We start from the raw sequence: 25,124 nt of genomic DNA, 5'->3' as shown, positions 1-25,124 counted from the left end.
CTATCTTCTTGTGAACTCACTTAGTAAAAACCTACAAGAACTCATCTACCTCATTCTCTATGTCTGCACTTGAACAGTTAAATGAAAAAAATCATATCGTAAAGCAGGTTGTACTGCTCCAAATTAATGATTACTTGCATTAGCTGTGTCCTCAACGCAGTTCAACAATCCTACCATACTTTTCTAGTCAGCTTTCTCACTCTGAATTGTTACCATACTTCCATGAATCTAAGTCACAACACTGATACCTTTTCTAAAAATAAAAGGTATGGAGAGAGATATAACATTATCATTCCAAACATAGTTGTAAGAAACATCCTGGTTTTAGCAATAGTAAAATATTTGTTTTTTAAAAAAGTATCTCAGAATTGAAGAAATATAATCCAAGTCTATTCCCATTTCCTCAAGCCTTGCACTCTACCAACTCTTTTCCCACCCATGCCAAATTTGGTGTTTACTTCACAGTCATAGTAGAACACAAGGTCCAGGAGCACTTCATATTTCCTCCCACCAAATCTACAAATCCACTAGAATTTCATATTTCTTCTACATGATTAAGGAAGAGTCTAGGCTGGAACTAGGGCACAAACCTAAGAAGGCACTCATTCTTAGGTGCTGGTTCTGAACTTGAATGACCCTAAAAGTAAGTGCCTTCTTAAATTTTGTCATCCAGGGGACTCCCTTGCCTCATCTCAGTCCTGACCCTGAAAAGATGGGCTCTTCTCTTATCTAAAGTCAATTCTTCTCTGGCCTCCAATTCTTCCCACTATCCACTTTCTCAGGAACTATAATTCTATGATTCCCTCTTTCCTGGATTTTTAGATTCTTGCTTTAAACTGGATTTTTCCCTTCAGCATCATCCTATCTTTTCAAAAGGTAAGCAAAAAAGTCTCCTTTGATCATGCCTACCTTCAGCTACCACTCTTAACATTTCCTTCCTGCTTTCAGCCAAGCTCTTTACATGCATTGATATGAAAAATCTCACAGTTTTGCAAACTCACTGTCCACTTCTTATCCAAATCTAAGAAGTCTACTCTATCTCCCCTCTCCACCCCCTCCCACATCTCCACTAAATTTGCTATTGCTTAGATCAGCAGTTCCCAAAGTGTAATCTCAGACTGGTGAATTAATTTCCCTGAGATTATTTCAGGGGTTTCATGAGGTCAAAATTATTTTATAAAAGAAATATTTTATTTGTCTCTGTCAATCGCATTCTCTCACAAGTGGACAGAAAAGTTCTCCAGAGTCTACATGATGTGTTACATCACAACAGAGTGAATGCAGAAGTAAATATGATAATCCAGCTGCCATCTATTAAACTGGATATTAAAGACATTTGCAAAAATCCAGTGAAATGCCACGTCTCTCTTTTTGTTTTTGATTGTGTTTCTTTGCAAAATATATTTATCCTATTTGGTCATGACAGATTATACATTTTATATTGCTAGATTTAATTTGGTAATTTTCATTAAGGATTTTTTTTTTCATCTGGATTCCATAATTTGCAATTTTCTTTTTTGCAATGCTTTTCTCAGGTTTTGATATTAAAGATATTCTGGCTTCATAAAATAAATTGGGAAGTGTTTCTTCCTCCTCTTTTTCTTAAAGAATTTGTGTAATATTGGTATTGTTTCTTCCTTAAATGTGTAATAGAATTAATTGATCAGTGATACCATTTGGGTTTGGAGTTTTCTTTGTGGCCTATTCAAATTTTCCACTTTTAAAAATTGGTACTTCTCTGATTAATAGTGATGTTCCATATTTCTTTTTCTGTGAATTACCTGTCTATATCCTTCAGCCATTTTTCTATTGGAATTTCCATCTTTTTCTCATTGATCACTAGAAGTTTTTGGGTATTCTAAATACTAATCCCTTATCAGTTTCAACACTGATTAACAACTTATCTAAATCTGCCCAGCATCTGTTAACTTTTTACTGTAATGTCCTTTGTTGATACAATTTTTGATATTAAAAAATCCATGATTTCCCCCTTTAAAATGTATGTTTTTCAGGTATTGAGAATTCTCTTTCCCCTTTAATGTCATAAAAACTTTCTCCAACATTTTCTTTAATTATCTTGATAGTTTTGCCTTACACAGGTATTTTAACTATCATGATTTTTTTTAATGACTTAAGATATTGAGTCAACTCTTTTTCTCTTTAAAATGAGTCATTTCCAGTGGCAGAGAGATTCCAAAAGGAGCTGAGAGGTCACTCTGGTGGGCACTCTTACGCACACTTTAGACAACCCTTTTTAGGTTCTAAAGAATTGGGGTAGCTGGTGGTGGATACCTGAAACTATCAAACTACAACCCAGAACCCATGAATCTCGAAGACAGTTTTATAAAAATGTAGCTTATGAGGGGTGACAATGGGATTGGGAAAGCCATAAGGACCACACTCCACTTTGTCTAGTTTATGGATGGATGAGTAGAAAAATAGGGGAAGGAAACAAACAGACAAAGGTACCCAGTGTTCTTTTTTACTTCAATTGCTCTTTTTCACTCTAATTATTATTCTTGTTATTTGTGTGTGTGTGCTAATGAAGGTGTCAGGGATTGATTTAGGTGATGAATGTACAACTATGTAATGGTACTGTGAACAATCGAAAGTACGATTTGTTTTGTATGACTGCGTGGTATGTGAATATATCTCAATAAAATGAAGATTAAAAAAAAATAAAATGAGTCATTTCCACAAATATGTGGTGCTTTCTCTCACCAGTTAATTTGTGATGCAATTTTTATCATATACCAAGTTCTCTTTTATGCAGGGATCTGCTTCTGGGCTCTTTAATTTGATCTATGGATGTATTAGTCTGTTCCCATGACAGTGCAATATTGTTTTTATTACTTCAACTTTGTAGCATATGTAGGAATGTGGTCTCCTTTCTTTGATATTCTTTTTCAAAATCAACTAGCTCTTTTTAGATATTATTTATTTTCCTGTATTTATTTTTATATTTTTATAATTGTTTCATTAAAATTCCTTAAACTAGCCTGATTGCTTTTCACATTTTATTATGGAAAATTTTAAACACATACCAAAGTAGGGAGAATAATAAGAACAGCATAATAAAATTTCATGCATTTCATCAGCAAACTTCAAAAATTAGCAACACAGGCCATTCTTGGCTCATATGTTGCCCCCTCCTTTTCTTTACTCCATTCTAATATCTTGATACAAATTCTAGATATGATAGCATTTCTTTCTATCAACAAAATTTTTTCATTATTCATATTTTCCTGTCATTATTTTTTAAAAATTTACAGTTGCTTTGTTTAAAATAGCATTCAAATAGCACTCACAGATTGCTTTTAGTTTAAATGTCTATAATTTTCTTTTAATCTATAGTTTCTGTCTCCATCTTTTTCCCCTTTGACCTTTATTGTTTAAAAAGTTGGTTTATTTGTCATGTAGAGCTTCCCATATTATAGATTTTCCTGATTGTAAAATGTTCATTTATCTCTAATATCTCCTGTAAACTTGTCATCAAATCTAGAGATGTAATTAGATTGTGATTCAATTTTTATTTTGGCAAGAATGTTTCAGACATGATGCTGTATACTTTATATTGTATCATGACTCAAATAACGTGTTTCTTTTTGTGATAAGATTGGTCATTGAGTTTAGAAATTGTTACTCTTATTCATTCATTATTAAGTTTCCCAACTATTTTTCAGCTAATGTCATAGTTCTCAACAGAAATTCAGTGACCCTAGGGATCTCTGAAATTCTTCCATGGAGTCTGAACAGTCAAAAGCATTCATAATAAGAAGACATTATTTGCCATTTCCTCACATTCTCTCACAAGTATACAGCAGAGTTTTCTAAAGGCTATATGGCATTCTTGTGTTTTACAGGTTTCTCAGTTTTACCTTCTAGTATGGTCAATACTGATGATATAACTTCATAAGGAAAATCTCTTTGTGATTCCCAACTCTTTTTAAGCATTCCTGATGCCAAAAAGAACTGCTGAGCTAATGGATTTAGCAGCCATTGATGATTATCCCCTGAATTGATTACCTCAAATGTAAAATGATGATATTAATATTAAAATATAAATCTGATTTTGTCACTCTCCTGTGTAAATAGCCTTCTGTTGTTCTAAGGTTAAAGTCCAACATCCTGGGAGCATGAGAGTGAATGCCCCTCTACTGATGCTTTTGCCCTGGGGAGATTTTTTATTTCTGGACACAGAGCAAGACATTGATATTACAGGATTTACTTGACTAGAGAGCTACTGCTGGGGAACAGAGAAACTAACAGAGCATTCTGATAGCTTTTTGCTAGAGAAATAAAATTGGAGGCTTAAGAGGCTAAGATACAAGTAAGAAGAGACGAGTAGAGAATTCATCTTGGTAACAGAGTTTTCCCTTTAAGACATTTGCTAAATTTGTAAGCTGCTCAATTATCAAACTATGCAGGGTGAGAAGCTAAGAAATAATGTAGAATGCTTCCAAAAATCAGAGTCGAGTTATTTGCAGTCTTATGATGCTGAAGAGATATGGATTAGTGTTTAGGACTCTCAGGAGAAGGGCCCACTTTAACATACCTTCGAGGTATACACCCTAGGTTCAGTGGGAAAACCAAGGGTAGACACAGAACCCTACCAAAATGACACCCCATTGATTAAATTGTGTTGAATACCCACTCTGTCTGCCAAGCAACAGGAAGAGTAAAAAAATCATTGGAAGTAAACAACATCATCTGGAGATTTTACAACTTTTACACATGATATCTGGCATTTAGTCCAAAAATTACTAAAAATTAAGTACACCAAGAGACTGGACCATAAGACATATAAACAAGGACAATATAAAAAACAAAAATAGACTTACAGCTGATCCAGACATTGAAAATAGCTGAAAAGGACTTTAAAATAATATATTCAAAAAATTGAGGTAGAGCTGGACAAAACAAGTGAAAGAATGGAGAATATCATCATAAAACTGGAATCTATGTAAAGGAATCAAATGAAAATTCTAATTCTAAACTGTAAAATACAAAAACTGATCTTACCAACTCAATAGAAGTTGTTAATAGCAGATTAGACACAGAAGAGACCATTAGTGAAGTGAAATTAGAAAATTTCCAAACTGAAGCACAGAAAGAAAGAAGAATGGAAAATACGATAAAGAATATAAGAGAAATGTAAGACACAGTGAAAAGGTCTAACATACATTTAAATGGTGTCCCAGAAAGAAAGGAGAAAAAAATATGTAGCAGTAGAAATATTTGAAGAGATTATGGCAAAGAATTCTCTGAAGTTCTCTTAATTGCTTTCTTCTCTTTTCCCTCCTCATTCTCTCTTCCTTCTTCTTTCCCCCTGTGCCTCAGTTTGGATAATATATATGGACTTTTACTCAATTTCACTGATGCTTTAAGCTATGTGCAGTTTGTTGTTAAACCTATATAAAAAATTCTTCCTTTCAGTTAATTGTGTTTTTCAGTTCTAGAATGGTTATTTAGTTCTTTTTAAGAGATCTTCTTTTTTCCTTAAAGTTCTACATCTTTTCATCCATTTTGTACATCTTTTCCTTCTTTAAAAACATTTGTTCTGGTTTGCTAATACTGCCTTTTCACAAAACACCAGAAATGGATTGGCTTTTATAAGGGGGGTTTATTTGGTTACAAAGTTACAGTCTTAAGGCCATAAAGTGTCCAAGGTAAGTCATCAACAACTGGGTACCTTCACTGGAGGATGGCCAATGATGGAAAAACCTCTGTTAACTGGGAAGGCACGTGGCTGGCGACTGCTCCAGAGTTCTGGTTTTAAAATGGCTTTCTCCCAGGTTCCTCTCTAGGCTGCAGATCCTCAAAAATGTCAGTTTCAGTTGCTCTTGGGGTGTTTGTCCTTTCTTAGCTTCTCCGAAGCAGAAGTCTGCTTTCAAAGGCCGTCTCCAAAATGTTGCTCTGTAAGCTGTTGCTCCTCTCTCAGTTTCTGTGTATTCTTCAAAGTGTCCCTCTTGGCTGTGTCAAGCTTACTCCTTCTGTCTGAGGTTATATAGTGCTCTAGTATACTAATCAAGACCAATGCTGAATGGGTAGGGCCACACCTCCATTGAAATAATCCCATGAAAGGTCTCGCCCACAGTTGATTGAGTCACATCTCCATGGAAACACTCAATCAAAGAATTCCAATCTAACCAACACTAATACATTTGCCCCCACAATTAAAGAATATGGCTTTTTCTGGGGTACATAATATATACAAACCAGAACAACATTCATAAGTTATTTAAGTCTTTATCTGCAAATGTTAAGTTACTCTGTGGATATGCTTCTATTGGCTATTTTTTTCTTGATCAGGCCACATTTTTATGCATATTTTCACATCTTGTAACCTTTTTGTATATTAAATGTTACATATTCAAAATACTATGGGAACTGAAATACATTTTGTCTCAGAGAGTGCATGCCCTTTTTCATTATCAGGCAGCTAGAGTAAGAGACACCACTTCAATTCAATCAGGCATTGCACTGTGTTGAGTTTGGGTTCCAACAGGAATTCAACTGAAACTTGCTGAACTAAAAGTAAAGAGACTTTATTAGCTCACTCATTCAAGCATTCATTGAACATTTATTGAGTATCTACTATATTTCAGGCACTCTTCTCACATATCAAAAAATCCAGGGATTGATGAGACTTCATTTGAATCCAATTGCTCAAATAAACACTTTAGGTTTCTATCGATCCCCATCTTCCAGCTTTTACTTATGGTGGTTTTATTTCCAGGCAGGTAAAAATGGCCGGGAGCAACTTTAGGTTTATATTCTATCAGCTTACTTTACCCAGTGGACAGAAAATTTTTCCTCTAGTAGATTCAGGAAAAGTCTGAAGACTGAGATGGATTATATATCCATCACTGAAGCTATCACTATGACTGTGGCCAGATTTGGTTTATACGTCGAGGCCTGCAATTAGAATGGTTGGGTCAGCTCCACATGAATCACTTAGACTAAGAATGAGAAGCGATGGTTCTCCAAACGGAAATTAAGTGATGGTTTGGACCATGTCCAATGTATTTAATCTGGAATTAATTTCTCAGAATTTTTCTCTGTATAGGGTTCTGTGTTAGAGTTGGCACAAAATGGATCTCATGTAAGATTTGGAAAGCAGAAGTGAAGCAGTGGCCATTAGTTTCTGAAGATGTCCTAGTCAAATGTGGTGACAAACAGACACAGAAGTACCTGGTAAATTCCAGATTGTTCTCACTCTCCTTCACTTCACTTCCAGTTTATCTTCCTATCTACCAAAACTGTTGACCAAATACAGCCCATCAACAGACACTTGGTTGTGAACCCACAGAGGTAGTTACTATACAGGCACAATGGGTTCCATTTTGCAGTCCCAGTTAAGCAGCCATAAGTGCTTGACTTTTCAGTTTAACTAGTTGGTGATGTTTTCTCTGTTCCTCTGACTGCCTTCTGAGATCTTTACTTCCTCAGCTCCTACTACAGTTGTGGAAGTTTTAAATTCTATAGCAAATCCCTTATCCAATAAGACTTATTAATGTCTCTGTTCCCGTTACTGAATCCTAGCTGATCCTGTTATTACCATTGGAAATGGGTTCAGAGTAACAGAACCATGATGATGGGACTTTAGAATTGGTTCACTAATGTGCCTACATTTAATCACATTAATGGCACTGTTCCCACTAGTAAAATGGCAGTCCATGGCATAAAGTAACAACACTGTTAATTAAATTATACCTAACAGTCACCAGCAATCAAATGTCAGAGGTCATTTTAGGGGAAAGAAGAATAATGGAATTTGCTTCTTGGTGCACTGTAGAACTTGGAGAAAGATAATAATGAGCTCAGAATTTTAAATTTCCAGCCCTAGATCCAGGTAATAAACCAGACGGATTCTAAGACTGTTCTAAAAGAAACATTTATCTGCTTTAGCTGCAGTTTCCAGATTTTTACACCAAGCCCAAAGTCTAATCATGGGGATGGCTAAATTACAATGAAATTGAATATATAGTATCACAGGGTCCTTAAATTTAGGGCACTGATTAGGAAAGAGTGATAGAACTGGGGTAGGAACTTAAGGTAGATTCCACTGAGGCTAAGAACCCTGAGCCTCAAAATTTTGCCAAGCATCTTTTACAGTAGAAATGTTTGTGTAAATTACTCTTCTCTTGTCTGAAAAACTAGTAAAGAATTTTCCTAAGTTGGTTGCTTTGCAGGGTCCAGTGGTCTGGGGCATGTCAAGGTGTGATGATTTCATGTACCAATTTGGCTAGGTTATGGTGTCCAGGTGTTTTGTCAAGGAAGTACTGGCCTGATTGTTACTGTGAAGGTATTGTGTACATGGATTTGTATCTATAGTCAGTTAATTGCATCTATAGCTGATTGCATCTACAATAAACAATGGAGATTGGCCTCAGCAAGGAAGAAAGGCTCCTAATTCATTCAGTAGGATGTCTTAAAAGCCAGAACTGAGTATTTCAGAAGTCAGAAAGAAAATTTCTGCCTCTACTTTAGCCAGCCTGCTTTGCCTGGGGAATTCAACTATCCCTTCATCAGCATTTCCAGCTTGAGGCCTGCCCTTCAGAATTTCGACTTGCCAATCAACATGGTCACATGAACCAATTAACATAATAAATCAATCTCTCTCCCTCCCTCCCCTCCCCCATATCTTCTCTGGAGAACTCTAATACAGATGATTTTGGTACTGAAAAGTGGGGTGCTGCTATTACAAATATCTAAACATGTGGAAGAGGCTTTGGAATTGGGTAAAGGGTAGAGGCTAGAAGGTTTTGAGGCACTTGATAAGAAGTCTAGATAGTTCTGAAGAGACCTTGGTAGAGATATGGATATTAAAGGACTTTCTTGTGAGGGCTCAAAAGTAAAAAAGCTGTGGAGAAAGTTTCTACAGTCTTAGAGATTACATAATTCATCACAAACAGAATGTTGGTAGAAATATTAATGTTAAACATGCCTCTGGTGAGGCCTTAGAAGGAAATGATAAATGTATTATTGGAAACTGGAAGAAAAGCAATCCTTGCTATAAAGTAACAGAGAACTTGACAAAATTGTGTTCTGATGGAAGGCAGAACTTGTAAGAACTGAAATTGAATATTTAGTTGAGGAGATTTCCAAGCTACGAGTGGTAGTTGTGGCCTCTTTCTCCTTAATGCTTATTATGAAATGAGAGAGGAAAGGGATGAATTGAGAATGACCTCTTAACTGTAAAGGAACTAGCAACTAATGATTTGGAAAATTCTCAGTCTATCCTGACAGTGTGCTCTGAGACTAGGGCCAAAAGTGGCCCTAACAGGGTCCTCCCTCAAGCTTCTGGGAGGTGAATTCCCAGAGAACAGGACTCCATGTGAGGGTTTATCTGGATCACCTTTTGCTAAGGGGACTAGCCATTGACTCTTAGATCCAGCTAGCCATCTCAAAGGAAGCCAGGATTGGAAATTATTTGTCTAGGAAGGTTCTGCGGAAATTCATTTTGCTGATGGTTTGGACCCCTTTGAGCTACATGAAAAACCAACAAGGTTTTCAGAATTTTGTGTGAACACAAATACTGCCAGCCTGGACTGAAAAGGACAGAGACCATATGAAGTGAAGAAAGAATGACTTCAAGGCAGAAACTTGGAAGCAGAAATCTGGACTGAAGAATCTCCTTGGGCCAAGAGACAGTAGCTTCTGTGCAAGTACTTAGAGAGGGGCAGGCTTTCCACTCCAATGTTTGGGGAGAGTTCAGCCACCACACCAATGCTTGGAAAGGGTGGGGCTTACATCCCTGCAGAATTTGGCTGCCACTCCAGTGCCCAGAGAGGGTGAACACTAGACCTGGTGTTTGGGGAAAGCACAACCACTACCCAGGTGCTTGCAAAGGGTGGGGCTGCTGCTCTACTAGGCCCAGAAAACAAAGCATCCATCTACAGATGACTCTCAGACCTTGAAATCTAATGGAATTTTCCCTCCTTGGTTCAGGACTTACTTGGAACCCATGACCCCAGTTTTCCTTCCAATTTCTCCCTTCTGGAATGGGAACGACTATCTTATGCCTGTCTCATCATTGTATTCTGAGAGCAGATAACTTGTTTTCTAGGTTTCACAGATCCACAGATGGAGAGAAATTTTGTGCCAGGATGGACCACACCCATAACTGAATATTGATGAGATTTTGTACTTAGAGTTGTTATTAAAATGGCTTAAGGCTTTTGGGATATTGGGATGGGAAATATATCTTGCATGTGGGAAGGTCATGTCTTTTGGGGTCCAGAGGGCAGACTGTGGTAGATTGAATTATGTACTCCCTCAAAAGACGTAATCTTAATCCATGTTCCTGTGCATATAAATTTATTTGTAAATAGAAACCTTTTAAAGATATTTTTAGTTAAGATGTGGCCAACTGAATCAGGATGGGTCTTAATTCATATTACTGGAGGCCTTCTGAAGAGAAGAAACTGGAGGCCAAGAGTCAGAGAAGATCAAAGAAAGAAGCTGGAAGTCAATAGAAACTGTAAAAGCAGATGCAAGGAGGGAGAGACTGCCATACGATGTATTCTAGTTTGCTAATGCTGCTTGAATGCAAAACACCAGAAATGGATTGGCTTTTATAAAAGGGGGTTTATTTGGTTACACAGTTACAGTCTTAAGACCATAAAATGTCCAAGGTAACACATCAGCAATTGGGTACTTTCACTGGAGGATGGCCAATGGTGTCCTGAAAAACCTCTGTTAGCTGGGAAGGCACGTGGCTGGCATCTGCTCCATAGTTCTGGTTTCAAAATGGCTTTCTCCCAGGACATTCCTCTCTAGGCTGCAGTCCCTCAAAAATGTCACTCTTAGTTGCACTTGGGATATTTGTCCTCTCTCAGCTTCTCTGGAGCAAGAGTCTGCTTTCAACGGCCGTCTTCAAACTGTTTCTCATCTGTAGCTCCTGTGCTTTCTTCAAAGTGTCCCTCTTGGCTGTAGCTCCTCTTCAAAACATCACTCACAGCTGCACTGAGTTCCCTCTATCTGTCAGCTCATTTATATAGCTCCACTGATCAAGGCCCACCCTGAATGGGTGGGGCCACACCTCCATGGAAATATCTAATCAGTTATCACCTACAGCTGGGTGGGGTGCATCTCCAGTGAAACACTCAGAGAAATCTAATCAAAACTGATAACGTCTGCCCACACAAGATTACATCAAAGATAATGGCTTTTAGGGGACACAATACATTCAAACTGGCACACGATGGGAGGCAGAGATGCAAGCCAAGGAACCTCAAGGATTGTAGCATGGCAGCACCAGAATGTTACAGAATTTTGGGGAGAAAGCATGGCCTTACTTAGGACTTCATTTTGGACTCCTAGTTTTTGAAACCATGAGACAAATTTCTGTTGTTAAGCCAGCCTATTATGTGGTACCTGTCATAGAAGTCTGGCAAACTAAGACACAAGGTATCCCTTCCCAGGGAAACAATAAGTTACTTCATCTGACCCATTCTACCAGTAAGAAACAGACACAATGCCTACCGAGACTCTTTGGATTTTAGAGGCAACATGTACTACATTTGCGTTTATTACTCTGATGCATTTACTGGGTAACTTGAAAGGCTGCTGCTTTGATGTGGATTCCAGAGCAAGAAAAGTTTCAGCATCAGATCCAGGCTTCTGCATGATCTGCTTTGTCACTTGGGCCATATAACCAAACAGAAATGATTTATTGAACTATCTTTGGTAGACAGAAACTTCATGGAATTTTTTGAAGGCCTCTGTAAAATTTTAGAGCAAAGCAATCCATCCTTTTTACATGACTATTGTGGACAGAGAAATAGCTTCTGTCCAGCTATTGGCCCTTGTTGAGACATACAGCTTGACCATGAGCCACCAAGTTTTCTTGTGATCTAAGCTGCCTATTATGAACTGAGTGTTGTATGGCTCATTAAAGCATGGAACTAAGAAGCACAGTAGCAGTCATCAGTTGGAAGTTGTATATTTGAGATTGGCCTTGATAAACTCCAATAGACAGAAATAAGTTGTACAAGCCTGGCTCCAACATCTGCTTCATTGCCTCTTCTCTCTCTCAAGTTGTACCTATGAATGCATGGGGAGTTTCCCATGACCAATTGGCTAAGGAAAAATAAACTGCCCTGGTTTAAAGATGGTTCTGCATTATATGCTAGTGCAACCTGAAATTGATGGCTGCAAAACAACAACCCCATTCTGAGGTGGCTCTAAAGAACGCTGTTGAAGGAAAATTTTCTCAGTGGGCAGAACTTCAAGTGGCACATTTGGTTGTCCACTGTGTCTGGACCAAAGAGTTGGAGAGAAGGACAGATCTATATTAATTCATGATCAGCTGCTAAAAGCTGGATGGTCTGGGACATAGAAAGAACAGGACTGGAAGATTGGAAATAAGGCAGTTTTGGGTAGAGATATGTGGATGGAGTTCTCCAAATGGGCACCGAGTGTTAAGATATTTGTGTTGTATATGAATGATCAACAAAGAACAACTTCAGCAAAGGAGAATCTTTATGTAATAAGGTGGAAAAGTGACCCATGCTGTGGATGTCAGGCTTCATCTTTTTCCAGGCATTCCTGTCTTTCCCAGAGATCACTTGCATAAAGTGGTCACATACACAGGGGTGAAGGTTATGCATAGACTCAGTGGTATGAATTTCCACTGACCAAAACCACTGCAGTGAACCCAAGCTACCAACAACAGAAACCAATACTGAACCCCTGATTTAGCACTATTTTCTGGGAGGACTAGCCAACATTGGTAGCAGATTGATTATACTAGATTACTTCCATCAGGAAAGAGTACACTTTGTTCTCACTGGAATAAGCTATTGCTCTGATAATGTATTTGCTTTCCATGCCTGCATTGCTTCTGCCAAAACTCCCGCGACCCATGGACTTATTCCACAGAATAATGCTTCCAACCGAAGAGCCAATTTTACAGCAAATGAAGTGAAGCAATGTACTCACGTTTATAGAATTCCCTGGTCTTACCATGTGCCCTATCACCTGAAACAGGTGTCCTGATGGAATGGTAGAATGGCCTTGTGCTTTAAACACCAAGTTATCTTTTAGAGTAATTAAAAAAATATATTTTATCTTCACTTATTCCATTTCTCAAGTTCTTCTTCTTTTTTTTCCTTTGAGTAACATAAACTCTCTTAATTTCTTTGTGTAAACCCGTTTATGGCATATATAGTATTCCTTCTCCCTGAAGAACTTCAGTATTTCTTGTCAAGTAGTTATATTGGCAATGAATTTCCTCAGTTTTGGTTTCTTGAGAAAGCTTTTATTTCTCCTTCACTTTTTATATTAAATTAAAACTTTATTGAATAAAGAAAACTCTCCAGAACACATGATCTGATGGACTACAATACATGCAATGAAGCTGAACATGACAGTAGTTTAACATGGAATATCAAATAAATTAGTCTTTCTCATTGTATAAAACTGCTTATGTACCTGACTTGTAGGAATAAAAGCATGATATTTAGTATTTTCACCAATGATGAGCTTAAAAATGGTATTTGAAGAATTTGGTAGATTTCTTTAGCATGTATTTCAAATAAACTAGTTACATGTGTACTACTGAAACCTCTTTCAACCTCTCTTGCACTCCAAATAAAACCTTAGTGCAAACATCAAAGTTGCTGGTCTCTCCAAAAGATTATCAAACTCAAAATAGAACACAAGTCCTGGATTAATGTGATAAGGACAAAACCAAGAATACTAGTTACTGCAAAATTCAGGTAGGCACACTCTTAAGCATTTCTTTTAAGTCTCTCACATTAATGACTAAAGCTTGTTTCCAGTACTAAAATTCTATCATTCAAGCATCAATGATTACATTTCAGAAAAAAATCATTCATGTCAGTCATAGCATTACTACTGTATTCTAAAAAAGAGAAAAAAGGAAAAAAAAAAAAGAATCATAATCAACTAAATCAATATCCATAATAGGATACATGGGGAAAACTAATTTTGGGAGGAAAAAAAGAAGCATGCTTTACTTGTACAGCAGGAATCATATAATGTAAACACCATATTGACCCACACCACAAAATCTGTGAGAAAGGTTCAAATTTGAACATTCTGTGTGCATTAATTTCAAATCTGTGTCTTTGAGTTTATACTGTATCCTCTTGTACCAATATATGACAGGTGAGACACATTTCTTCCACACAAACACACACATAAAACAACTGATTGTTAAATATTGAGCATGGCAGAAATAAAATGTTCAGCAAGTATTTTTTCCTGTCAAAAGTTATTTCAGTTCATAGTAAAACAACTATCCCCCACTCTTTCCCATACCCTAAACCACTCTAGGAGGGGCGGGGGAGGGGGGAGTTGGGGGAAAGGTGTGCAGGGGAGAAGAAGCCCTTACCTATTTATCACCTAATGTAACTTTATGTAGAATTTAAGTTCTTTGAATCGCCTACTTTAAATAGCAACATGTACCCCCCTTAACTCCTCCCTGTCCACCCACCTATCCCAGACACCCCCATTGAGCCCCTGTATTCTAGCATGTTTGTTTTCTAAGCCTCTGACTGAGGCCTGTTGAGTACCATCTCCACTGGAACAAAATTCACACTTAAGGTGCCCTTTCTATAGCACTTTTTCTCCCCCTCTACTGTTGAGCAGAAGCTTGATGATCTGGGGCAGGTTATCTAGATCTCCAGATCATCAGGCCAAGGCCTGCTGCTGACGCAACTACTGACTCTGCTGGTCCACAATGGCTAGAGGCTGTAGTTCATGCCCAGTAGCTAGTTTTTTAGAATTCTGGTTATCATCAGAGAAAATCAAAAGGCTGTGCACTGAGAGTTAGAGATGGTGCTTCCTTCCTGCCCCATTCAATTTTACTCTGCACTGTAATTCTCCTTCATTTTTGAAGGACACTTTTGCTGGATATAGAATTCTGGGTTAATAATTATTTTTCTTTCAGCACTTGAAAGATGTTACCCTATTGCCTTCTTGCTTGCATAGTTTCTAATGAGATGTCTATTGTAACTCTAATCCTTGTCCCTCTGTTGGTAATGTATTTTATTCTTTGCCTTCAAGATTTTCTGTTTGACTTTGTTTTACAAACAGTTGGATATGCTATGCCTAGGTGTCAGTGTTTTGGCATTCATCCTGCTTGGTGTTCTCTGAGGTTCTTGGATCTGTGATGTATGTGTAAGTATATATTAATAATTTTGGAAAAATTATTTCAGATATTTCTTCTGCCATTGTTTTAGTTTCCTAGGCTGCTCAAGCAAATGTTAAGCAATGGTTCAGGTTAGACAATGGGAATTTATTCACTTATGATTTGAGGCTGGGAAAAAAGTCCAAGTCAATGCATCATCAAGGTGATGCTTTCTTCCTGAAAACCGGCATTCTGGGGCCAGAAATCCTGGGATCCTCTGTCATGTGGCAAGACACATGGTGGCATCTCCTGAGCTCTCCCTTCTCTTCCAGTTTCCACTGAATTTCAGCTTCTTGCTCTCTGTGGCTTTCTCTCTTTGTCTCAATATCATTCTGCTTATAAAGACTCCAGTAATAGGATTAAGAGCTACCCTGATTGGGCTGGGGCCCACCTTAACTGAAGTATCCCCATCAAAAGTTTCTACTTACAGGTTCACACCCACAGGAATAGATTATATTGAAGACTGTGTTTTTCTGGGGGTACATGCAGCTTCAAATCACCACAGCAATGTTCCTTGGGATTCTAGTTATGTGTAAGTTATATCATTTGGTATTATCTCACAACTCCTCAATGTTCTGCTCTTTCTTTTTTGTCCTTTTTTTCTCTTTGCATTTTAGTTTGGGCAATTTCTATTGACCTATCTTCAAGTTCACTGATTCTTTCCTTATCTGTGTTGAGCTCATGGTAAGCCGACTGAAGGCATTAATTGTCCATTATTGTGTCTTTATTTCAAACATTTGGGCCTTCCTTTGCATTGCTCCCCAGGGGATCTGTCTCTTGCATCTCTTCCAGCAGAATTCCACTCTTGGCTTTTAAAATTAATTCTTTTTAGCATGGAGGTGGGTGATAGGGGAGGGGGACATTCTATTTTGCTCAGATTAAGTCACAACCTTCAGTAGTCACTGTGAATTTGTTTCTTGGAGTGTGGGATTCATAAGTATTCCTGTCTCTCCTGCAAATGTAGCAGTAGACCAAGCACATATTCCTGCTTCTCCTCCATGGGTAGAGCACTCATCTTTTCTTACAGTTTTGTTGATTTTTCTGCTGCAGATTTAAGGCTTTTGTTCCATAGGGGAGATAGGAGAGATGAGTCTGAGAAGAGTATCAGCAGTAGTTGCTGTACCCCTCTCCCAACCAGTACTATGAGGAAATTTTTCTCAGGCTTCTCCCTAATTTCTCTTGTGAGTGCCTGGTTGGTTTCCTGGAGGAAAAGCCTGCAAGAGTGTGAAAACCCTATATGTCTGTGGCTTTCAAGAGCTTCCAGTCTTACTCTAGCCCATAACCAATTGTAAGCTATTTGTTCAATATTTCTAGCTGAATCTTCTAATTGGTTTACACGGCATCTGGAGGCATCTGTTCCAGATAAGCAAATGCTCAGATCTTGTTTTTCTCTGTCACCCAACAGATTTCAGATTGTTTGACCTATAATCTTGGTTCTCTGATGGATTCAAGAAAAGTCATCAATTTTTCCATCTTTTTTTCTTGTTGTAAGAGTGTGAGTGATATTCCTTTCAGCTATCTCTATCTCTGGGATAAAATTGGAAGCCAAGGATGACCTATTAATGACTCACTTATGGTGCCAATTGAGTGGCAATACTTTGTGGGGGCTGAGGTAATGTTCTCTAGGTTGATACAGTGATAAAATAAAACTCATGTATGTCAAAATTAAGAGCTAGAAATGGGAGTGGTTCCTTTCACAATTACACTTAATGTTCCACTATTGAAAATTCTGCTTCCAATCCTCACAAATTTGGGTTCTACTAGTGTAGAAGTCTTAGTTCCCAAGGGAAGAATGCTTCATCAGTGGACATAACATTGATTCCATTAAACTGAAAGTCATATGGCCTTTTGGGTTCCTCCTGCCAGTGAACCAACAGGCAAAGAGGAAATTAGTGTACTGGCTGGGTGGTTGATATTATTAAGGAGAAAATAATTGGTTGCTACATAATGGGCTTAAGGAGAAGTATGTCTGGAACACAGTAGCTGGTTTGGGAATCCTATTAGTATTCCTATATCCTGTGATAAAAATTAATCGAATATTACAATCCAATAAAGTCATGAATGTTAATGACACAGACAACATCAGAAATAAAGGTTAGGATCATTCCATCAGGTAAGGAAACACAACCTTTGGAGGGCAATGGCAATATGTAATGAGTAGGAAGAGGAAGAAAGGGACTAATTTCAGAAACAAGGACCATAGTAGTGAGTATTTATTCCTTACATTGATATAAATTATTTTTCTGTTTTCGTTTCTCTCATTTAGCTAATATCTAACATAAGATATATAAATAAAGGGAAAGTGTGACTCAGCTATAAGACAAATTAACATCAACTAAAGATACACATATTGACTTTTTAAACCATGTTTTTGGTTGTAGGAAGGATAGTTGCACCTTGTCGGGCAAACGCACAGTATTGCTATTGATTTTATGTAAAAGTTAAATATGTCTAAAAGTGGTATGTATGAATGCCAAGGTGAAAGGGGTGGATTTTGGAGTGTACTGCATCATCATGGTTACTATGGGACTATGTTTTCCATTCTGAAGGGCTGTGGGAAGAGAAAATTCTCCCAGTGGGAAGAATTTTTAGTGGTATATTTGGTTGTCCACTTTGATTATGGGAAGGTAGAAATGAATGCAGCAACATTCCTTTCTTTTCTTTTCTTTCTTTTTTTTTGTTAGAGAAGCTACAGGTTTACAGAAAAATCATGCATAAAATATAGGGTTCCCATATAGTACCCTAATATTCACACCTTGAATTAATGTGATACATTTGTTACAATTGATGAAAGTACATTTTTATAATTGTCCTATTAACTATGGTCCATGGTTAACTTAGAGTTTGCTGTTTGTGTTGTGCAGTTTCCATGGACTTTTTTTCTTTAATATTTATTCTGGGAACACATATGCAAACTAAAATTTCCCTTTAGTCATATTCAAATACGTAATTCAGTGCTCTTAATTATGTTTACAATGTTGTGCTACTAGAACCACCATCCATTACCCAAATAGAAACTCTAAATATTTTAAGCCTCAAATTCCTATTTCCTATCCTCACCCCATCCTCTGGTAAACTATATACTAGATTCTGTCTCTATGAGTTTGCTTATTCTAATTATTTCATATCAGTGAGATGATACAACATTTGCCCCTTTTGTCTGCTTTATAGAATTCAACATAATGTCTTCAAGGGTTTTCCACACTGTCACATGTATAGGATATCATTTTTTATGGCTAAATAATATTCCACCATGGGAATATACCACATTTTGTTAATCTATTCATTGGTTGATGGACACTTGGGTTGCTTCCATCTTACAGCAATTCTGAATATTGCTGCTATGAATATCAGTGTGAAAATATCTGTTTGACTCCCTGCTTTCAATTCTTTGGGGTATATACTTAGAGTTGGCCTTGCCAAGTCATGTGGTAATTCTATACTTTCTAAGGATCCACCAAACTGTTTTCCACTGTAGCTTCAACTTTTTACATTCCCACCAATGATGAACAAATGTTTGTATTTCTCCACATCCTCACCAACACTTGCTATTTTCCATTTTTTTATAGTAGCCATTCTAGAGGATGTAAAATGGTATCTCATTGTGCTTTTGATTTGCATTTCCCTAATGGCTAAAGACGATGAGCATCCTTTCATGTGTTTCTTGACCATTTGTATATCTTCTTTGGAGAAATGTCCATTCAAGTTTTTTGCATATTTTTTAGAAGGATTTTTTGTTGTTGAGTTAACAGATTTCTTTATGTACTCTGGATATGAAAACCTTATCAGATATGTAGTTTCCAAATATTTTCTCCCATTTTATAGGTTGTCATTTTACTTCCATGATAAAATCCTTTGAGGCACAAAAGTTTTAAATTTTCATGAGGTCCCATTTATCTATTTTTTATTTTTTTGCTTCTACTCTGGGTGTGAAGTCTAAGAAACCACTGCCAAACACAAGTCCTGAAGATGTTTCCATGTTTTCTTTTAGGAGTTTTATAGTTCTTTGATTCATTTGAGTTTATTTTAGTACATGATGTGATGTAGTGGTCTGCCTTCATTCTTTTGCAAACTGAAATCCAGTTTTCCTAGCACAATTGTTGAAGAGACTATTCTTTCTCAATTGAGTAGTCTTTGCCACCTTGCCAAAAATCAGTTGAACATAGATGTGAAGGTTTAGTTCTGAATTCTCAACTCAATTCCATTGGTCTTTATGTCTGTCCTTGGGCCTATACCATGCTGTTTTGATTCATGTGACTTTGTAATAGTTCTTCAGATTGGGAAATGTGAGTCCTGTAACTTTGTTCTTCTTTTCCAAGATGGCTTTGGCTATTCAGGACCCCTTACCCTTCTGCCAATTTGATGATTGACTTCTCCATTTCTGCAAAGAAGGCTATAGGAATATTTATTGGGATTGCATTGAATTTGTAAATCACTTTGAGTAGAATTGATATCTTAACAATACTTAGTCTTTCTACCCATGAACATGGGATGTCCTTCCATTTTTGAGGTCTTCCTTGATTTCTTTTAGCAATGATTTGTAGTTTTCTGGGTACAAGTCCTTTTCATCATTGGTTAGATTTATTACTAAATATTTAATTCTTTTAATTGCAATTGTAAATGGAACCTTTTTTCTTGATTTTGTCTTTTGATTCTTCATTACTCATGTACAGAAACACTACTGATTTTGGAGTATTATCTTGTACCATGCCACTTTGCTAAATTTGTTTATTAGCTCTAGTTGCTTTGTTGTAGCTGTCTTAGGATTTTCTATATATAGGATCATGGCATCTACAAATAGGGAAAGTTTTACTTCTTTATTTCAAATTTGGATGCCTACTACATCTTTTTCTTCCCTACTTGCTCTGGTCAGAACTTCCAGTACAATGTTCATAGCAGTGTTGACAGTGGGCACCCTATTCTTGTTCCTGATCTTAGAAGTAAAGCTTTCGGTCTTTCACCGTTAAATTGGATGTTAGCAGTGGGTTTTTAATATATGCCCTCTATCAAGTCAAGGAATTTAAGTTCCTTCTATTTCTAGATTTCTAAGTGTTTGTATCAAGAAGGGGTTCAGGGTTTTTCAAATGCTTTCTCTGCATCAATGGAGATGACCATGTGTTTTTTTCCCCTTCATCATGTTAACGTGGTTTATTACATTAACTGATTTTCTTGTGTTGAACCACTCTTGCATACCTGGGATAAAACTCACTAGATCATGGTGTAATAATTCTTTTAATATGCTGTTGGTGTCACTTTGCTAGTATTTTGTTGAGGATTTTTGCGTCTATATTCATAAGAGATATTGGTCTGTAATTTTCTTTTCTTGTAGTATTTTTATCTAGGTTTGGTATGAGAGTGATGTTGGCATTGTAGAATGAGTCAAGGAATGTTCCCTCCTCTTCAATTTTTCAGAAGAGTTTGAGCAGGATTGGTGTAACATTCCTTCCTGAAAGTTGTCACAGAAAGATGCAGTTCCAGATTGTCCTTGCTGTACTTCAATTCACATGAAGTTCTTATTTATGACTAGTGACCCTTTTGATCAATAGCAGCCCCAACCATTAAAGACTCTTGTTCGTGGACCCATAGATATGGTAGCTACATAAGAGGCAAGAGTTGGTCAGCCCCTCTTTATTGGCTGGATATCATTAGCTTCTCAGATTGGCTGACAGGTGGTTACTTCACTTATCCTCCAACTAATCCTCAGGGGCTTTTACTTCCAAACATTCCTTGGACAATATATAAGGTCTAATTCCTGGAGGCGGGGCAAGATGGCGGACTGGTGAGCTGTATGTTTTAGTTACTCCTCCAGGAAAGTAGGTAAAAAGCAAGGAACTGCGTGGACTGGACACCACAGAGCAATCTGACTTTGGACATACTTCATACAACACTAATGAAAACGTGGAACTGCTGAGATCAGCGAAATCTGTAACTTTTTATGGCCAGAGGACCCGCACCCCTCCCTGCCAGGCTCAGTCCCATGGGAGGAGGGGCTGTCAGCTCCGGGAAGGAGAAGGGAGAACTGCAGTGGCAGCCCTTATCGGAAACTCATTCTACTGATCCAAACTCCAAACATAGATAGACGGAGACCAGACACCAGAGAATCTGAGAGCAGCCAGCCCAGCAGAGAGGAGACAGGCATAGAAAAAAAACAACACGAAAAACTCCAAAATAAAAGCGGAGGATTTTTGGAGTTCTGGTGAACATGGAAAGGGGAAGGGCAGAGCTCAGGCCCTGAGGCTCATATGCAAATCCCGAAGAAAAGCTGACCTCTCTGCCCTGTGGACCTTTCCTTAATGGCCCTGGTTGCTTTGTCTCTTAGCATTTCAATAGCCCAATAGATCTCTGAGGAGGGCCCTTTTTTTTAATCCTTTTTTCTTTTTCTAAAACAATTACTCTAAGAAGCCCAATACAGAAAGCTTCAAAGACTTGCAATTTGGGCAGGTCAAGTCAAGAGCAGAACTAAGAGAGCTCTGAGACAAAAGGCAATAATCCAGTGGCCGAGAAAATTCACTAAACACCACAACTTCCCAAGAAAAGGGGGGTGTCCGCTCACAGCCATCATCCTGGTGGACAGGAAACACTCCTGCCCATCGCCAGCCCCATAGCCCAGAGCTTCCCCACACAACCCAGTGTGACGGAAGCACTTCAAATAACAGGCACACACCACAAAACTGGGTGTGGACATTAGCCTTCCCTGCAACCTCAGCTGATTGTCCCAGAGTTGGGAAGGTGGAGCAGTGTGAATTAACAAAGCCCCATTCAGCCATCATTTCAGCAGACTGGGAGCCTCCCTACACAGCCCAGCAGCCCAGAACTGCCCTGAGGGGACGGCACTCACCTGTGACATAGCACAGTCATCCCTCAACAGAGGACCAGGGGGTGCACAGCCTGGAAGAGGGGCCCACTTGCAAGTCTCAGGAGCCATACGCCAATACCAAGGACTTGTGGGTCAGTGGCAGAGACAAACTGTGGCAGGACTGAACTGAAGGATTAGACTATTGCAGCAGCTTTAAAACTCTAGGATCATCAGCGAGATTTGATTGTTAGAGCCACCCCAACTCCCTGACTGCCCAGAAACACGCCCCGTATACAGGGCAGGCAACACCAACTACACACGCAAGCTTGGTACACTAATTGGACCCCACAAGACTCACTCCCCAACTCACCAAAAAGGCTAAGCAGGGGAGAACTGGCTTGTGGAGAACAGGTGGCTCGTGGACGCCACCTGCTGATTAGTTAGAGAAAGTGTACTCCACGAAGCTGTAGATCTGATAAATTAGAGATAAGGACTTCAATTGGTCTACAAATCCTAAAAGAACCCTATAAAGTTCAGCAAATGCCAAGAGGCCAAAAACAACAGAAAATTATAAAGCATATGAAAAAACCAGACGATATGGATAACCCAAGCCCAAGCACCCAAATCAGAAGATCAGAAGAGACACAGCACCTAGAGCAGCTACTCAAAGAACTAAAGATGAACAATGAGACCATAGTACATAGGATATCCAGAAGACCCTAGAAGAGCATAAAGAAGACATTGCAAGACTAAATAAAAAAATGGATGATCTTATGGAAATTAAAGAAACTGTTGACCAAATTAAAAAGATTCTGGACACTCATAGTACAAGACTAGAGGAAGTTGAACAACAAATCAGTGACCTGGAAGATGACAGAATGGAAAATGAAAGCATAAAAGAAAGAATGGGGAAAAAATTGAAAAAATCGAAATGGACCTCAGGGATATGATAGATAATATGAAACGTCTGAATATAAGACTCATTGGTGTTCCAGAAGGGGAAGAAAAGGGTAAAGGTCTAGGAAGAGTATTCAAAGAAATTGTTGGGGAAAACTTCCCAAATCTTCTAAACAACATAAATACACAAATCATAAATGCTCAGCGAACTCCAAATAGAATAAATCCAAATAAACCCACCCCGAGACATATTCTGATCACACTGTCAAACAGAAGAGAAGGAGCAAGTTCTGAAAGCAGCAAGAGAAAAGCAATTCACCACACACAAAGGAAACAGCATAAGACTAAGTAGTGACTACTCAGCAGCCACCATGGAGGCGAGAAGGCAGTGGCACGATATATTTAAAATTCTGAGTGAAAAAAATTTCCAGCCAAGAATACTTTATCCAGCAAAGCTCTCCTTCAAATTTGAGGGAGAGATTAAATTTTTCACAGACAAACAAATGCTGAGAGAATTTGCTAACAAGAGACCTGCCCTACTGGAGATACTAAAGGGAGCCCTACAGACAGAGAAACAAAGAAAGGACAGAGAGACCTGGAGAAAGGTTCAGTACTAAAGAGATTCGGTATAGGTACAATAAAGGATATTAATAGAGAGAGGGGAAAAATATGACAAACATAAACCAAAGGATAAGATGGCTGATTCAAGAAATGCCTTCACGGTTATAACATTGAATGTAAATGGATTAAACTCCCCAATTAAAAGATATAGATTCGCAGAATGGATCAAAAAAACATGAACCATCAATATGTTGCATACAAGAGACTCATCTTAGACACAGGGACACAAAGAAACTGAAAGTGAAAGGATGGAAAAAAATATTTCATGCAAGCTACAGCCAAAAGAAAGCAGTGTAGCAATATTAATCTCAGATAAAATAGACTTTAAATGCAGGGATGTTTTGAGAGACAAAGAAGGCCACTACATACTAATAAAAGGGGCAATTCAACAAGAAGAAATAACAATCGTAAATGTCTATGCACCCAATCAAGGTGCCACAAAATACATGAGAGAAACACTGGCAAAACTAAAGGAAGCAATTGATGTTTCCACAATAATTGTGGGAGACTTCAACACATCACTCTCTCCTATAGATAGATCAACCAGACAGAAGACCAATAAGGAAATTGAAAACCTAAACAATCTGATAAATGAATTAGATTTAACAGACATATACAGGACATTACATCCCAAATCACCAGGATACACGTACTTTTCTAGTGCTCACGGAACTTTCTCCAGAATAGATCATATGCTGGGACATAAAACAAGCCTCAGTAAATTTAAAAAGATTGAAATTATTCAAAGCACATTCTCTGACCACAATGGAATACAATTAGAAGTCAATAACCACCAGAGACTTAGAAAATTCACAAATACCTGGAGGTTAAACAACACATTCCTAAACACTCAGTGGGTTAAAGAAGAAATAGCAAGAGAAATTGCTAAATATATAGAGACGAATGAAAATGAGAACACAACATACCAAAACCTATGGGATGCAGCAAAAGCAGTGCTAAGGGGGACATTTATAGCACTAAATGCATATATTAAAAAGGAAGAAAGAGCCAAAATCAAAGAACTAATGGATCAACTGAAGAAGCTAGAAAATGAACAGCAAACCAATCCTAAACCAAGTAGAAGAAAAGAAATAACAAGGATTAAAGCAGAAATAAATGACATAGAGAACAAAAAAACAATAGAGAGGATAAATATCACCAAAAGTTGGTTCTTTGAGAAGATCAACAAGATTGACAAGCCCCTAGCTAGACTGACAAAATCAAAAAGAGAGAAGGCCCATATAAACAAAATAATGAATGAAAAAGGTGACATAACTGCAGATCCTGAAGAAATTAAAAAAATTATAAGAGGATACTATGAACAACTGTATGGCAACAAACTGGATAATGTAGAAGAAATGGACAATTTCCTGGAAACATATGAACAACCTAGGCTGACCAGAGAAGAAATAGAAGACCTCAACCAACCCATCACAAGCAAAGAGATCCAATCAGTCATCAAAAATCTTCCCACAAATAAATGCCCAGGGCCAGATGGCTTCACAGGGGAATTCTACCAAACTTTCCAGAAAGAACTGACACCAATCTTACTCAAACTCTTTCAAAACTTTGAAGAAAATGGAACGCTACCTACCTCATTTTATGAAGCTAACATCAATCTAATACCAAAACCAGGCAAAGATGCTG

The sequence above is a fragment of the Choloepus didactylus genome, chromosome 8 (genome assembly GCF_015220235.1).
Source record: "Choloepus didactylus isolate mChoDid1 chromosome 8, mChoDid1.pri, whole genome shotgun sequence".
Lineage (NCBI taxonomy): Eukaryota > Metazoa > Chordata > Mammalia > Pilosa > Megalonychidae > Choloepus > Choloepus didactylus.
Note: the sequence above shows the minus strand (reverse complement) of the source record.